At 42.4% G+C, this 18530-nt stretch overlaps 1 protein-coding gene across 12 annotated transcripts in view; it reads right to left on the bottom strand.

The window, feature by feature from the left end:
- The window catches only part of Eif4g3 (eukaryotic translation initiation factor 4 gamma 3), a 231757-nt gene that overhangs the window by 142667 nt on the left and 70560 nt on the right, over window positions 1-18530 (bottom strand). For 3 of the 12 annotated variants that reach the window (XM_036177057.1, XM_036177059.1, XM_036177054.1), the window contains one exon: window positions 16535-16663. The exons of 8 other annotated variants lie outside the window; for them this stretch is intronic. The gene's annotated coding sequence lies outside the window, so the exon portion shown is untranslated. Of the gene's footprint in view, window positions 1-16534; window positions 16664-18530 lie in introns of those variants that run through there. One more of the 12 variants, XM_036177046.1, reaches the window with a different exon arrangement.

The following is an 18530-nucleotide window of genomic DNA, read 5'->3' as shown; positions in this document are numbered from 1 at the left end:
TCTCTCACAAGTTGTCCTCCAACTTCTACACATCAGCTGTTGCACATGTGTAGAACACATAGTCATACCACAAAATAAGTAAACAAAATGTAATGAAAATATTCCAATGAAGTAGAAAAATGGACACTAGCAAAGTGCAGGACATAAATTCCTGGAATATCGAGTTTATTTCCTGACAAGTATGTGTCTACTTTAATTATACAAAAACCTATGAATTTTTGTTTGATTGTTTTTGTTTTGCTTTTTGAGATGGGGCTTCTCTATATAGCTGTCCTGAAAAATCACTGTGAAGATCAGGCTGGCCTTGAACACACAGATCTGCCTGCCTCTGCCTCTCCAGTGTTGGAAATAAAGATGAATGTCACCACACCCAGCTTACAAATTATTTTTTAAGTTAGAAAATATGAGGTGAATATAGACCTTTGTTGTGTTCTTAATCTTTCAGGTTCAGTAAAGATACTCCCTGAGGGTTTTCCAGGTGAGGCTTTAATTCTGTTGAGGTATTTTCCTTCTACTGTGGTTAACTGAGTGCTCCTATCAGAACAGGACATTGGGCTGGGAAATGTTTCTGTGTCGGCTGAACCAATGATCACTGTTTATCATTCTTTATGCTTGTGTGATGGGCTGCAATTATCAGTTTTCAATACTGAACCATCCTTGCATTCCAGAAATAAATTTTATAGAATGGTGAGGTAAATCTTTAAATATGTTGCATTTAATAAAACAAAAAGAAACAAAACAACAACAACAACAACAAAAACCACTTCGCAGTGGCTGGAACCACTTCTCAGTGGTTAAGAACCAGTATCGTTCTTTTAGAGGACCTGAGTTCAATTCCTAACACCCATATACAGTGAGTGGCTCACAGGCACCTGTAACTTCAGCTCCAGGCCATCTAACGCCCTCTTCTGGCTTCCGCAGGACCTGCACTGATGTGCACAAACCAAATCAGACCAAAAAAATAAAACAAACAAACAAACAAATAAAAAAAACACTTTGAAAAGTACCATACATTTTCATAGTAAATTAAAAAGTTCAGAAAACTAGGGCTAGAAAGAAACTGCCTCAGTATAACAAAAGCCATACACGTGCCACAACAAACATCACACTTACTGGAAAAATCTGAGCACTGTTCCTGAAGATGAGACAAGAGAAGGACTCTGATCAACAGCAGAATATCCAGCAAACAGGAAAAGACAGGAAGATTTTGAAACCCCACACAAGAAAAGACAATATAAATGTATTTGCTCACTTATGATACAAGTTTTCTATATAGAAAACCTTAGGAAGGCTGTGGTTACATCTCAGTGGTACAGTGATTGCAGTTTATCACAGAGCCTTGAGTTTGGTACGCAATATTAACTAGATGGGGGGAAGGACCACCCGCAGGTATCTCTCACTATCCCCCTCCAAACATACATACTCCACACACAAACTATCATAACTAATAATTTCAATTAAACAGGGTACAAAGTCAACATACAGAAATTATTGTAGAGATGCAGCTGTCAGAAGAGAAAAATAGAAAGCTTCAATTACAAAGTATTTAAAACAAGACAATGTCAAAGTGGGGATTAAATTACCAAAGTGACAAAGAAAACTATAAAACTTTGCCAAGAGAAAAATTAAAGAATGAGCAGGAAAATGTTACCTATTAACAGACCACGATGCCAACCCTACCCAAACAGGATCTATACATTCAATGCAATGGGATGCTCTCTAGAAACAAAAAGCTCATCTGAGTGCTGGAATGGGCCAAGGACTCTAAACAGCAAAAACAGCTATTATAAGAATTCAGCTGTTACTCCAAGGTATTTTATATTATTTGTGGCTATTGTAAAGGGTGATGATTCTCTGATTTCTTTCTCAGCCCTTTTATCATTTATGTATAGAGGGCTACTGACTTTTTTGGGGTTGATCTTGTTTCCTTCCACTTTACTGAAGGAGTTTATCAGCTGCAGGAGTTCCCTGTAGAACGTTTGGGGTCATTTATGTATGCTATTGTATCGTCTGCAAATAGTGAAAGTTTGACTTCTTCCTTTCCAATTTCTATCCCTTTGATCTCCTTTTGTTGTCTTATTGCTCTAGCTAGAACTTCAAGTACGATACTGAATAAGTATGGGGAGAGGGGACAGCCTTGTCTTGTTCCTGATTTTAGTGGAATCGCTTTGAGTTTCTCTCCATTTAATTTGATGGTGGCTGTTGGCTTGCTGTAAATTGCCTTTATTATGTTTAGGAATGTTCCTTGTGTTCCTGATCTCTCTAAGACCTTTATCATGAAGAGGTGTTGGATTTTGTCAAAGGCTTTTTCAGCATCTAATGAGATGATCATGCTTCTTTGAGAAAAAAAAAATTAAGATTTTACAAATTTAAAAGAATTTATAATTCTTATTTTTATAAGAATTTAGCTGGGTAGCTCACAGCCCTTGACTTGAAATTTTATCACATACAAAAAGCTAATCAGAGTAGTGCTGGTGTAATAACAAAATTGCTGACAAAGACTGAGTGAGGTGCCTAGAAAAAAACCCTCAAATACATGGGAAATGACCGGCTGTGTTTTTAATCGATGGTGCTGAGAAAACAAAAAAATATACAAGCCTGGCAGGGAACGTGCAGGATGGGAAGTGGCTCAGTGGAAGAGCAGGTCCCATTGCTAACATCCACCAACCCAAAAAACGATGCTACGGCATGGACCTTGTACCATATACAAAAGCTAACTCAAAATGGGTCAAAGGCCAAAGCGTAAGATCTACAACCCTGGAACTACTAGAGAACAAAACCACTGGAGACCAACAACCATCTGAATAGGACTGTACCAGCTCCAGAAATAACAGAAAAACTGACAGTGCTGAGGAAAAGGCCTCTGCACCCAAGGGAAATAATGACCCAGTGCGAGAGAACGCCATCAGCCATCCATCAGGGTGGAACAGCCACAATGTACAGAAGTCAGGATTCAGGTTAACTTGCTGTTAACCCTCTGCAAGCTTGTGTCTACCCTTCAGAAGCACAAAAAGACAGAAGGAGAGAACCAACTACACAGACAGCACCTGGCCTCCACAAGTGCACCCACATTCACCTCAGAAAACAAAAGCCTATATATATCTGCAAAAGCTGATTATGTGCTTAACTACAGACTAATTCCAAACCTACAGGAGCAGACTGAGAACTGACTGGCAGAGGCAGAGGACAAAGGGGCCCGCTGTCCATAACTTCCCTTCACGTGGGCCCTATGGCTGCCTCAACAGAAAAGCTGCTGAGTGCTTTTAGGAAAAGCTCAGAGTCGCTCTTGCTGTTTCAAAAACTTCCACTTCTGAGGGACTTTCTGGATTTTTAATGCACTGTATGTACACAGCTTTACCTGAAGGATGGGTTCTGTGATCTTTTTATACAAAATTACAGAGGTAGGGGGAAAGGCGCTTGGCACATAAGCATGACTAACTACCTGAGTTCCATCCCCAGAAGCCACATAAAGGGAAAGGGAGGACTAACTCCATAAAGTTTCCTATGAGCTCTCATGACCACACATGCACACACACCTTGCTTGCATACACACAATTAAAAGCATACACTATGAAAGAAACAAATTATACATAGCAATTATACTGAGAGTCACACTAACAGGCTCCTAAAACATGAAGCAGCAAAAGTTACATCAAAACCTGTAGTAAAATAAAGTATCACAAACTAAAATTAAAGAGGTAAGACAAGGCACTAGAAATCTGCTATAGAAATTAAATAATGTCAGCTTGAATCCTAGCACCTGGGAGGCAGAGGCAGGAAGACCTCTGAGTTCTGGTCTACAGAGCAAGTTCCAGGGCAGCCAGGGTGACAGAGAAACTCTATGTCAAAACCCTGGAGGCGGGGGAGAAAACGACTTGGAATTGTCCTAACATTCACAAGCAGCTCAGTGTAAAGGGAAAGCAATGGATACACATACCCAGCATCTGCCAGGGTCTTCATGTCTGTTCTTTGCTTTGGTTTTACAGTATTCTACATTCCTGTTCCTGTTTACACTTAACACACAGTGAAAACTTGAATTTATTCCAGGTCTCTCAGTTAAGAATAGAAGAGAGATTCATGTCCCATTCCCTTAAAAAAATAAAATAAAATAATGGGGGGCTGAAGAGATGGCTCAGCAGTTAAGAGCATTGACTGCTCTTCCAGGTGATTTGACACCTTCACACACAGATGTACATGCTGGCAAATGGGTGCACAGGAAATAAAAATAAATTAATTAAAAAGAAATTTCTTGAGACACAAAGTCTCTCTATAAAGTCCTGGCTGTCCTGGAACTCATTATGTAGACCAAACTGGCCTTGAACTCATAGAGATCACCTGCCTTGGATTCTCAAGTGCTGGGATTAAAGGTGTGCCAAAGCACACCACACCTGGCCCAGTTCAGTATTTTTTAAATGAAATGCTGGGGAAATTATTACTCAGTCAGTAAAGTGCTACCAAGCTTCCCTTTCACGTATATGACTTTTGTTTTGAAGGCAGGGTCTCACTATGGAGCCCAAGTGGGCCTCAAACTCAGGACAACTGCTTCAAATTCTGGAATTACAAGCATGTCCCAGTACACATGCTGTCTAAGGCTGCCTTTACGGCATAGCAAACTGAGAACTTCTTCATATTCAACAAGATGTGCAATCAATCCCTTTTTAGCTATCTAACTGAAGGGAAATCTTCCCAAGCCTTTTACAAAATGCAACTGCTCTGCTCCTCTCCAGGCCTCTCCACCCAGTGCTCCAGTGGAGAGGTTATTCATTAATGAATGAAACTGCTTTTCAACACCAGGGGCAGTGTACAACTGTAGAGGGCTATCTGCCACAAATACTACTCTAGTTAATTGTGGCTTGTGCAAAGTTGTGAATGAATGTTTTAGGCAATTCATCCATTCATTAAGACACAGTACACATTTAGTCCATATTAAAGCCATCCAATCTCTCTTACTGTTACCTTATAAACACATAGCTAATGAGCATTGTCCTCAACAAACTGAAACAGCGTTAGTCATTCATTACCACCCATTTCAACAGCTCTACTTGTCACCTTCAGCAGCCCAAGTCAAAATATTTATTATTAGCAACAGAATCCTAGAATGTGGCAATTCTGAAAGCAAACTGGTTTCTCACCATACTCTATAATCTGAAATACTAAAACCACAGTATATAAAACCAAAAGAAAGCAGCATTTAAACAAACAAAAACCCCATCATCTCTCCTGTAACATTTCTTTAAATACTTTAAAATCATCTGGTTGCGGGAGGACAATATTTCACTGTATCTAAACACTGCCCATGTTTCCATGCATGCTTATTTGCTGACTGTATTCTGGAAACACTCAGTTCAGAAAAAGAAATCACTTGCTCAGAAAAAGTTGATGCATTCTCTAGGTTACGCCCCCAGTGAATCCTGACAGAGAAGAGCTAGACAGATGACTGAAGAACCCCTTTCTCCTCAGAAAAATATCTCCACGGCAGACTTGGCATTCTGTGTCTGCTTCTATGTCCAAAATACAGTTCTACTCCAAGTTTCTCAGTCTCAGTACTCACTCTCAGTAATAAAAAAAAAAAAAAAAAAAAAAAAAAAAAAAAAAAAAAAAAAAAGCTCTTCTCTTTTACATAAACAAAGCATTCACACTACAAAACAGTCAAAGGGAAGAACCGCAAAATCTCGTTTATAACTAATTTTCACTGGCCAAAGATTCAGGACAGATGGGACAGGTCAGCTGCTCCAAATCCTAGGAAGGATTCACAGTGGCCTTTAAAACACTTGGAAACCACTGAACTTCAGCTAGAAACCCACAAAGACCTAACTGCACAGAAGGAAAGGCACCTGTGATCAAAACCACACACAGCACCTCAGGATAGAAGTCAGATCCACCATCAAAAGCTGCCGACTACTGCAGCCACAGAAGGAACACTTCCTGCAGCCCTGCACAACTATGGCTTAGGTCAGCACTGCGTCTCTAGATGAGTCAACAGCCTCGTCTCTTCGCTTGTGTCTGTGTATGCTCTAGGACAGGGGCTGTGAGCTCCTCAGGAAGCTCACTTCTTTCTGGTAGTAAGGAGCAAAGGGTACTTCCCACGCCCGCCTTCTCAAGGCTGAGCACTCAGCACAGTACCCAGGCTGAGACCCAAGCAATGACATTCGCATCTGTGAGGAATGGGACTCAGTACCAGTTGACTCCAGTGGGAAGATGAAACTAAGAACCATGGGGTGAGCCTCATTTTTGAGCAGTGGCATCACAGGGAGCTCCATAGACAACCATTCTGTCAGTATAATTAGTTCAAAGTGACATGTCGTGGTTTTCCCTGGGCCATGACAAACTCATCTAAGAGGAGGCACTCAGAGTACATGGATGTCTGGGTGCTTCACAGTCTCACAATAGTAACTATACTGTTCACCCTACAAAGCACAGCAAGCCAGTTCCTTTTCTGATGCTATGAAACATCAGGTGCTGGCAGGAAGATCCTGCTGGTTCACTGACTCCCCAGCACCCGCAGACATTTACAGCATCTGCTCAGCTGGGCCTGGGCTAGGTAGACACGACACCACCAGCACCTGCTCTGAAACCCTCTCTCATCTGGGCTGCTTTCTCCCTCTTGCCCACCTTTATTTAGTGTCTAGATACTTTTCATCCAAAATTATCTGCAGTGATGGCTCTCATCCTATGCATCTGCCACAATATACATAACCTTAAAAAATATATATACATAATCTTCTTTAGGTTCTACAACTCTTCTTCACTTTTGAATGCTGAATAGATAAATGTTTTTGTTTTTCAAAACAGGGTTTCTCTGTGTAGCCCTGGCTGCCCTGGAACTCACTCTGTAGACCAGGCTGGCCTCGAACTCAGAGATCCACCTGCCTCTACCTCCCTGAGATTAAAAGCATGGGCCACCACTGCCAGGCCTGTGCAAATAAATTTTTATAAAGCCCAATTGTATAACAAAGGTATTTCAAGTTGACGGCTTAAAAGCTGAAATATGCCGCGCGGTGGTGGCGCACCCCTTTAATCTCAGCACTCGGGAGACAGAGGCAGGCGATCTCTGAGTTTGAGGCCAGCCTGGGCTACCAAGTGAGTTCCAGGAAAGGCGCAAAGCTACACAGAGAAACCCTGTTTCGGCAAAAAAAGAAAGAAAGAAAGAAAGGAAGGAAGGAAGGAAGGAAGGAAGGAAGGAAGGAAGGAAGGAAGAAAGAAACTGAAATATATTGTTTCTTTTTGTGTGTGTACAGCATGTGTGCCCACATGTATGTACAAGCAGGTGAGTGCCCATGTGTAGAAGACAGACATGACATCAGGTTTATCATGCTCGGTTGTTCTCCATCTTATTTCTTGAGACAGGGTCTCTCATTAAACTCTGATTTCATCAACTGGCTAGACAGCTGCTCAACAAGCCCCCAGGATCCTCCTGTTCCTGCCACCCAAAGCTTGAAATGTAAACAGATGCCCTCACAGCCGGCTTTTTATGTAGGTGCTAGGGATGAGAACTGAGTCCTCCTACTTGCACAGCAAGTAATTATCTACAGAGCCATCTCCCAATCCTAAAACACACTATGAAACATATTATTTCTTTATTTTTTAAATTTTTATTTGTGCACAGAGGCACACGCGCGCGCGCGCACACACACACACACACACACACACACACACACACACACAAGTATAGTTGTCCACAAGTCAAAAGAGAATGTCAAGAGAATGTCAGATCAACAGCTAGAGTTACAGGTGGTGTGAAGTACCTGATGTGGATGCTAGGACATGAACTTTGATCTCCAGAAGAGCACCAAGTGCCCTTAACTACTGAGCCACATCTTCAGACCAGAAACAGTATTTCAAAGGACATATTGTGAATGACAGTTGTGTTTGCAGAATGAGTTATGAAAGTCTTGTGCATCTAAAAATAAACCTGAAGTACAAGAGTGAATTAGAGAATATAAGGAAGAGAGTCGAGAAGTTGGGGACTGCAGGGAGAATGTGGCTCAGTGATGGGTGATGCTCCAAGTTCAATTCTCAGTACCAGAAAAAAATACATAGAAGCTGGGAATTGAGGGTACTGACTTGGCTGCTTATGAAGGATGCTATCTGAAGATGTGAGACAAAACATTCCACCTATCAAATCAATCTGTTTCAATCTACAAAATGGAAATAACCATACATGTGTCACAAGGTGCCCTGAAAACTTAAGTGTTGACCATCCAGCTATCATCCTGGCAACCTGGAACTAAGAGTATCCATAAACACTTCCTGTGCTCTGCCATGAACAAGCCAAGGGCTGTGATCTGGGAAGAATAGCTTTTAGTAACAATTATGTTAATGTTTGCAGAGTCAGATATGCCTCCCATCCATCTCTAATCTGAGCAAGATATGGTGTGTTTTAGAATTTGTACTTCTGACTCCTTAAGACAGAGAGCCCTTACAGAACTATCATCCAGTGTGACACTATCCTTTTCAAAGATCCTACAGAGAAGGTCACTCTGCAAGAAGTCTTTACTCCTTACAACTTCTAGAGTTAGGACAAGCTAAACAGAAGACAAAAATCTCTGTGTATGTACCATATTTTTGATAGTTTTTATTGTATATAGACAATGCACAGCTTTATAATCCTTCTTTCTAGTCCTTTGGTATTTGTCTCCATAGTTTAACCTTCTGCCTTTATTGATGCTCAAGTTGCCTTAGCCATTCTCAAAGCAGAAAGGCAAGAGGGATGCCTGCCGGTCAGCCCTCCGTGCAGCTCATCTTCCCGGGCTAGCCTCCAGTGCCTCAGCTACTTCCTCCCTTCTAAAGGTTGCCAAACAGTTACATAAATGAGCCAGCTGGCTTCTGAGTCATCATTTCTGTTCCCAACTTCACTTCCAGTGTGAACCTTGAAGTACTCTATGAACTTTTCACAGCAGTCAGAATTTCAGTCACTTCCTAAACATGGAAACTGGACAGCTGACCTCCCTCACTCCAGGGGAGTGGCAAATGAGAGCTGTTGTTCAAATACTGGTTTCTTACCTGTCTACTTGGTAACCCAAAATATTTCTCTCTAAACCTACTCTAGTTTTCTAAAACAAGAACATCTTCCTGTGTGTACAATGTAAAAAGCTTTGCAAGAGGCAAGAACAGTCATGGTGGCACACAGCTGTAACCCTAGCCCTAGCAAGGATGAGGCAGGGGGATGGAGAGTGCAAGCCAGCTTGAGTTACACTGCAAGACTCTCAAGCAAGCAAACAAACAACAACAAAGTCTACTGCCAAATGCTTCTTTAGCAATCACATTCCCTGAGCAGATGCCTTGAGAACAGAGTCAGGCGCTGATGCTCTGAACACAGGGAACTACAGCCTAGATGCCATGTCCTCTTAGTCCTCTGAGGCTAAGAGAAGAACATCATCAGTGAGATAAGGAATAACTTGGATTAGAGTCAAGGGCAATAAGGAGCTCATATAACTCTAGACTATACAGATGAAGGGTATCCTGTGATGATGGGCACTGAGGCGGCCTACCACCTTGGTCCTGAACTTCTTTTGTAAGTATCCTCTAAATACCCAGGCTTTTGCACTACCACCACTTCCGTTTCACTTCTGCAGCTGTATGAGGTCAGCTGCTTCCTGCAGTATTAATTTCTACATTACATCAGCTTCATTTTAATCATTTAGTCAATATAATGAGTGGATATTTTGAATCCTCTTTCTTTGAAATACCTTAACGTTTTTCTTCCCAACAATATTTTGTCAACTACATGCTGCTCTTAACTAATTAGGTTATCTGATGAAGGCAAGTATCAACTATAGTGAGGCCTGTCTTGGAGTGGATGGGCAATCCCAGAGGTGTTCAGATGTAACAAAGTCTTGGTAATATAGAATGTTGCCCAGAAATGGAGCCCTGTGAACAATGAACAGACACTCACTTTACCTGTGAAATATGACAAAATATTGGCAATATTAATTTCACACACACACACACACACACACACACACACACACACACACACACGTAATCAATGGTCCTCTATGGGGAAAAATCTATTGAGTAGCTAGAAAAGGAGGGTGCAATTCAACAGATTGAGTTATTTTGTGTAGGAAAAGCAAATGTGATCCATCAACTCGTAGACAGTTTAGAAATCATCTTTGCACTTGGGAGGCAGAAGAAAGCCTAGACAAGGAGGCCATCTAAGTTACATGAGAACCTGTCTCAAAAGAAATGAAAGAAAGGGAGCTATTAAATACTGCTCTTTACACTTCACGAACTTTCAAATAACCTTCCTATTTGCTCCCTTTAAAGCCTTTACTGAATTGTCCTGCCTCACCCCTACACCCTTGACAACTCTCCAGCAAACCTGGCTCCTCTGTGAGTGTGGTGCTCATTCCCTCTACTGACCTTTCCTCTGGGACTCTGGGTCAGTCCGCCCCACAGTCTGCTCCAGCGCATGGATGTGTGCAAAGAGTATTTCTGCCAGAAATGTTACCAGCACTTGGAGTAATCCAACTGTCTAACTTCCTAGTTCTCCAGAAAAGTAATCTGTTTCAGGACTGTGGCTCTAGCTCAGTGGCAGAGCACCTGCATCACAAGCTGATCCCCAGCATGGCATTCAAAACAAGAGACAAACAAAATACTACCCACAGTAGTTCTCCTTCCCAAGATTCACCTGATTGTGGCTGATTGCTCTGAATGGAAATAGCAACACCTGCGACTACCCAAAACGATAGATAGATAGATGATAGATAGATAGATAGATAGATAGATAGGTAGGTAGGTAGATAGATAGATAGATGATAGATAGATAGATAGATAGATGATAGATAGATAGATAGGTAGGTAGGTAGATAGATAGATAGATGATAGATAGATAGATAGATAGATGATAGATAGTTAGATAGATAGGTAGGTAGATAGATAGATAGATGGTAGATAGGTAGATAGATAGATAGATAGATGATAGATAGATAGATGATAGATAGATAGATAGACAGACAGACAGACAGACAGATAGATAGATAGATAGATAGATAGATTAGGTAGATAGATAGATAGATAAAGTTTAGGTTACTTCTCTACCCTCATTGGGTGTTAGCCTGTTGGGGCCGGCCTGGTCTATAATAGCAAGCTCTAGGCCAGCCAAGGCTACATAGTGGACCCTGTCTCAAAAATAGATAGATAGGCAAACAAACCATCTGCATGTCTCACTAGTTCTAGAAAGTGGCAGCGCTCAGTTCTACGGGAAGTTCAAGTATCCACTGAGGGAAACCTGCATGGGACAGAAAGGCTTGTTTATTTTAAATAACTTTCCCAAAACATCCAGTGATGGGATGGGATGGGGGGGGAGGATAAAGAAGAGTACCTAGTTGTGTCCAGAAAAAAGCGCTCTCTCTCCTGGTAGAACTGAGGTGAACATGAGAAGCATCAATCATCAATCAAAAGCGGGACCCACATAAAAGACAACAAAGGAGTGCCTGTGATGTCTATGAAACCACGGCCAGTCTGACTCTTATAAAGCTGTTTCATTTTCTAAGAAACTGACTGGAGGTTTCTAATGTGGATTCTACCTGTGTAGATGTACAGTTTTGCCACACAGAACCTTAACCTTTGGGCTCACTGTGTGCAATCTGGGTTTTTTTTTACTACAAACAATAGCACTTAAAAATCAAGCATGGAATTGTTTTAAACTACTGGGCTATTTTTGCAGCTATGTGTGATGCAATGCAAGGAAAAGCACAATGAAATCAGCACCCAAAAGCTGCTCCAGGCTTGGGTTCAAGGTAAGTTTTCCAGTGCAAAGACGGGTACCAACAGGAATGCACTAGGCAAAATCTTCTATTATAAACACAACTGCAGTAAAGAAAGGCAGAAGATGATGAGGGAGTGGAAATTCCCCAGGTGCTCTGTCACATTATGCCACCACAAATACAAATAACCACCACAATTGTGCAACATACCACAAACAAACCATTTGGTTATTCCAGGTATTTAAAGCTTATTATTATTTTTTTTAACTTCTCTTTTGGGAACTTGGCCAAGAATCCCTGATCCTACTGACGAATTCCTCAAGTGCTGGGATTACAGTGATGAACCACAGGATAATCTTTACTTATATTAACAACAACTGGGAAGACAAATAGATGACAGTATCTGTTCTGGCTGAACATGATGGTATACTGTAATTCCAGCATATCAGAGACTGAGGCAGGAAGATTGTGAGTTCAAGGCCAGCTTCAGTTATATAGTAAATTCCAAGCAAGCTTGATCTACACAAGGCTCAAACAACAAGAACAAAAGGACAATAGTTTTTTTTAATGTTTTTTTCAAATGTATTTTTAAGTATGATAATATATTATCAAAAACAAGCAAACAGCAGTTGGTACCAACAGGGCCTGCATGCTGTCAGTACTACAGATAGCAAGAAGCCCTCAGATGCCCCCAGGATGGTTCCACATATCACTCCCTCCAAAGGCACTGTAGAAAGAACATACTTCAAGCTAGAGGAAAAGAGGGAGGGACTGAGAAATGGGTCAGCCAATAAGAGGACTTGTTCTACCACCCCCATCAGGTGGCTCACAGTCATCTTTAACTCCAGTTGGGGGGGGTCGGGTCTGACACCCTCTTGGTGGCCTCCTCAGCACCAGGGATTCATGGGGTGCACATACACAAATACACATATTTCAGGCAAACAATGTATATGCATAAATTTAAAAGTCTTCGGGGGTTTTTTTGTTGTTGTTGTTTGTTTTTGTTTTTGGTTGGTTTTCTTTTTTCAAGACAGGGTTTCTCTGTGTAACAGCTCTGGTTGTCCTGGAACTTGTTCTGTAGACCAGGCTGTCCTCAAACTCAGATACCCACCTGCCTCTGCTTCCCAAATGCAGGGATTAAAGGTGTGTGCCACTATCGTCCATTTTAAAAGATGGAAAATATAAAAACTGTAAATTTTACTTTGATTTCCTTTTTAAGGAAATCCAACACTCACCTATTTCAACAACAAGATTAATTAAGAAAAAAGAAAGCTTGAAACTTCCCTACATAGTAAGGCTACTTGTCAAAGTCATGAAACTACACATGTTTTCCTCCTAGAAATGGAAAATTTTAAATACATAAAAGCTACCAATAAGTAAAATGATCAGTCATGTTAATAATAAAGCCTATAATTCTTGCTAGGGAGAGCCTGAAATGGAGGACTGCCTCACACAAGGCCTGCCTGAGCACTTAGTGAGACCCTGCCTCACCACATTCAGTAAAAAGGACTGTGGAGATAGCTCACAGGACACACCTGTCTGAAGGTGTGTGTGTGTGTGTGTGTGTGTGTGTGTGTGTGTGTGTGTGCGCGCGCGCGCGCGCGCACACACACTCTCTCACTCTTTCTCCACTTACTGGGTCCACTCATCAAACAAGGTGTGACCTCAGCAGACAGACCACAGGATCCTAAGATGGTAACTGCTTGGGTCAAATCACACACTCAAACAGTGAACAGCTCAGCTGGGGAGGAGGACTCTCTCCCCTTATTTACCAACTGTTGGTTGCTTGTCTTTCAGCTCAAAAGTTGCCCTATTTGCCTATCATGGGAGAATGAATCTGGCTCTATAAATATTTCCACATCAACAGAGGACACTACACAGGCAACCATCAGGAGCTCCGCCTCCTGCCTTCTGGCTCCTGCCACCCTGGTAGTGGCTCCAAACTTGGGCTTATCTGCTGACCTGCTCCCGGATGGGTGCAGCAGTTCTATCCAGATGTACCGTGCAGTACAGTGGGCAGTAGGGTTCAGCGCCAACAGCTAACTACATGGCATATTTGTAGCAGAGAACCTTCCTGAGAACAGCTTTCCCTCAACCACACAAAGGGAGAACTACAGCCCACTCCAAAGGGTAGATTCTCCACCAGGACCACTCAGCAGGCTGTATCACTCCCTTTCAACAGGGCCCAGAACCAGGAAGGGGACACTATTTACCTGTGCTGGCTAAGGCTGTCAACTTGACACAAAATAGAGAACCTCAACTGAGAAGATGCCTCTGTCTCAGTCACTCTTCTATTGCTGTGGAGAAACACATGACCACAGCAACTCTTATAAAGGAAACATTTAACTGGGGCTTGTTACAGTTTCAGAGGTCAGAGCATGATCATCACGGTGGGAGCATGACAGCACCCATGGCAACTGGAGAGATAGCTAAGAGCTACATCCTGACCAAAGGAGGAGAGAGAGGGAGTGGGAGATAGGGAGAGGAAGAGAAAAAGGAAGACGAAGAGGAAGAAAGGGGGTGGAAGGGAGTGAGAGATGGAGACAGACAGACAAGGCCTGGCATGGGCTTTTGCAACCTCAAAGTCCACCCCTAATGACACACCTCCTCCAACAAGGCCATAACTATGTGAACCTATGGGGGCCATTCTTATTTGGACAACCATAGCCTCCATCCACTTGGCTTGTAGGCTCAACTCACTCTGGGTGGTGCCATCCCTGGGCAGGTGATCCTGGATACTATAAGCAAGGAAACTGAACAAGCCACAGGAAGCAAGCCAGTAAGCACTGTTTCTCCACGGCCTCTGTTTCATTTCCTGCCTCTGGGTTTGTGCCTAAGCTTCTGCCCCACGTCCCTTCAATGATGTACTGTAGGCTATAAGCTGAAATAAACCCTTTCCTTTCAAGTTGCTTTTGGCCAGTGTGGTAGTTTGAAAGAAAATGGCCCCCAAAGAGAATGGCACTATTAGGAGGTGTGACTTTATTGGAGTAGGTTTGGTCTTGTTGGAGGAAGTGTCACTGTGGAGGTGGGCTTTGAGGTCTCATATATGCTCAAGCCATGCCCAGTGAAACAGTCTATCCCTTTGGCCTGCATATCACCATGTAGAAGCTACCTCAGCACTATGTCTGCTTGCACACCGCCATGTCCCGCCATGATGACAGACTGAACCTCTGACCTGTAAGCGAGCCACCATAGTTAAATGTTTTCCTTTATAAAGAGTTGCTGTGCTCATGATGTCTCTTCACAGCAACAGAAAAACCCTAGACAGCTGATGTTTTATCAAAGCAATTGAAAGCAAACTAATATACTACATCTAAAAAATGGCACAAAGCTTAGGAGGTCTTTTTGCATTTTCTGTGCAATGAATGCTATATTTGAGTGTGTGGCTGACTTAAAAATCACGGGCAAGTTTTAAATTTTCAGTGAAGAAGAGGACAAAAGGAAATTCTGCAGCAAGCATGGTTGTAGGCACAACTCCCACCACTGGCGACTCCTACCCCGTTCACCCACTGTCGCTCGAAGGCCTGGACCAATGGCACTGCAGCAGCAGCTCTTTGTAGAGATCAGTGCAAGAGAAACAAGCTTCCCAACATTCTACAGGACAAGCTTCTAGCAGGTTCCAGAGGAAGGACCTCAAGCAAGCTCAACTGAGCTGCAACACTTGAGACCCTTCACAGCTTCAACATCAGCCTAGGAAAGGGGCTTCTACACACATCTGCCCTTCTTCCACACTTGGAGTCCTTTCTTTTCATTCACTTCATCTCTACTACAATCGTTATACTGAATTCATTTTATCCAATTTCTCTACTCAAACTGCTGCAACTTTTCTCTTGATGAGATTCAGACTAATACATCTTAATTACAGGTTGGACGATTCTGTCCAAGAGCTAAGTAAACAAGTAAGGGTTTAAATATTTAAAATTGAGAGATCTATTATATAAAAACAAATATTTCAGAGTCCATGACAAATTAATTCATATAGTCCTTAATAGAGCAACAGACTCATTATGGTCTAGCAAATTATAATTCCTGCTGGAAACATTCTATAGTTTATGATTAATAACCCCAAATGTTACCACTTTTAGAATTGTTTTTATTCATTTTAGAAGCTCCCTAATAGTCAAGTTCTAAAATGCCTAAAATATGAAAACACAAGTGTTAAATGTAGGCTGGAGAGATGGCTCAACAGTTACAAGCACTTGTCCATCTTCCAGAGGACCAGGATCCCTTCACCACGGACTTCCTAACTCTAGACTGCTCTGAAGCAAAGGAAACGAGCACATGCTTGCAGCAGCATCACCAGCTGAACTACAGCGCCCAGGGCAGGACTTGAGATGCAGGAGACCCAGAGATGCACTAAAGCTGGATGAAATAAACCTGCTGAGAGCCCCAATATGTAATAAACCCCAAGAACTCCTGCAAAAAAAAAAAAAAAAAAAACAAACCAAGAAACAAAAAACCCACCCAAGTTAATCCATAGAAGAGGTCACTTGCCTTTCCTGGAAGGAGAACAGCACTGTCCCTCTTACAGAAAGGAATGGGAAGGGCAGAGAACAGTGAAAGACAGCTTCAGCATACCCCAAGTTTCTTAATTAATTTTAGAATCACTGACCAATTTCACAAACAAATGCGAAAAACTAAATATAAATTCAGTTTCTTTTTTAATCACTCCAAGATAAAAAGCATAAAGTGCCAGCAGACACACAGAACAAGGGGCCCAAGCCTTCAAGGGCTAACTGTCAGTGAATAGAGTTGCCTTTAGAGAAACTGAAATACAAGGATTACAGGAAATGTCTTTTAAAAAGAAAACCTGCATTTCTTACTTGAGAGAGTCCAGGGGACGATGCATGTCCCGGGGGCGTGGCCGCAAGATTGGGGTGCCCCTTGTTTATTTCATGTGCTGAGTAAGGGGAAGGGTTTGGGGGTCCCGGTTGTCTTGCTACCTGTGTTACCTGTGAGGAAATCAAAGAACAGTAGATTAATCACCTGATCTACGAGTACAGCTGAAATCATTGTTTAAATTGGATGTAAACTAATTGCTAGACTGAAGAGGGGCTTACTATCTCAGAATATATGAATATGTCCATCTGTTTGATAAATTCCTAAAGCATAGTCTCCAAACAAACCAAAAATCCTAAAACAAAAAACTGCTAAATGAAATGAAACTGTATCAAGTGTTTTCTAAAGACACAAGAAACGAATGGCTATGGGATTGAGGAAGAGACTGCAGAGGCCCAGCTTTTCCATAGGATGAGTGGGAACCACATGACTTGTTTGTGGAGACTCTCAGAACAGCCCCCTTCCTATAACGCCAGCACTCTGGAGGGGTGCACAGGAGAATGCCAAGGGTTGGCTTCTGCTACACAGAGAGGCTGTCTTGAGAGAAAGGGAAAGGCTGGAAGAGAGCTTCTGTCAAGTATGCCAGCAAGCCTGGGGTCAAACCCAGCGGCGCAGCACATGAACTAGGTCTGATGGTGCTTGTCCGTAACCCCAGTTCTCGGGAAGCACAGGTAGAAAGGTCAGGAGTTCAAGATCATCTGTGGCTACATAGCAAGCTCAAATTCAAGGCTGGCCTGGGCTCCAGAACACAGTCTCAAACCAAAACAACTGTAAGACACAGAAAAAAGCAGTTATATTTCCCAATTGAAACTGGCCTGAGACTCACTTCCCAAATGTAGACGGCACGAAAGCACACCTACAAGTCGATGAATAATGTAAGAGCAAGCACTACTAGAAAGCCCTCTGCCTGACTACAGGCTAAAGTAATTGTTCTGGGGACAGGAAAGGCAGGCTGTGCTATTCTTGTATGGTTCGGATGGTTAGGTGTATTAAATTTATTTTCAATTGACTCAGTGAGTAAAGTCCTTGCTACAGAAGCATGAAAACCCACCCACATTTGATCTGCAACACCCACAAAAAAGGTGCATGGCAACTCATGCTTGTAAACCCAAGTTCTGGGGGAGAGAAGGGTATGGAGACTGGGGGAGCTCCAAAGCTCAGCAGTCTGCCTATCTAGCCCAAGGCTCATTAAGAGACTCTGCCTCCAAAAGTAAGGTGGAGAGCCATGAGTGGGCCTGCTATCAGCCTCTGGTCTCCATGCACTTAGACACAGGAACACATGCTGTCATACATATACACACACACATACAGATTCTAACACACCCCAGCTCCCCCTACACACACACACACACACACACACACACACACACACACACACACACAGAATCTAATATACCCCAGCTTCCCTCCCCCCACCCACACACAGATTCTAATACACCCCAGCTCCCCCTGCACCCACACAATCTAATACACCCTAGCTCCTCTCCACACACACAGAGAATCTAATACACCCCAGCTCCCCCTACACACACACACACACACACACACACACACACACACACACACACACACACGGAATCTAATACACAACAGCTCCCCTGGACATTCTGAAATCTTGAGCTAACTGAAAACTGCAGCAGACTTGTGAGGGTTTTTTTTGTTGTTGTTGTTGTTTTTTTTTTGGTTTTATTTATTTATTTTTATTTTTGGAGACAGGAGTCTCTGTGTAGCTCTGGCTGTCCTGAAACTCCCTCTATAGACCAGGCTGGTCGTGAACTCACAGAGATCCTTCTACTTCTGCCTCCTGAGTGTTGGAATTAAAGGCATATGCCACCACAGCCCGCTGACTTGTGAGTTTTCCTTCAAAATTTCTACCTAAAAATAATATCCTACAAAATCAATGACATTTGATAGCAAATCATAAAGATAATGCAAATTAAACTGTTTATTAAGTACACCAATTCATCTATCTAACACTAT

The sequence above is a fragment of the Onychomys torridus genome, chromosome 2, assembly GCF_903995425.1.
Source record: "Onychomys torridus chromosome 2, mOncTor1.1, whole genome shotgun sequence".
NCBI lineage: Eukaryota > Metazoa > Chordata > Mammalia > Rodentia > Cricetidae > Onychomys > Onychomys torridus.
The sequence above is the reverse complement of the archived record's forward strand: the minus strand, read 5'-3'. Positions and strand labels throughout refer to the sequence as shown.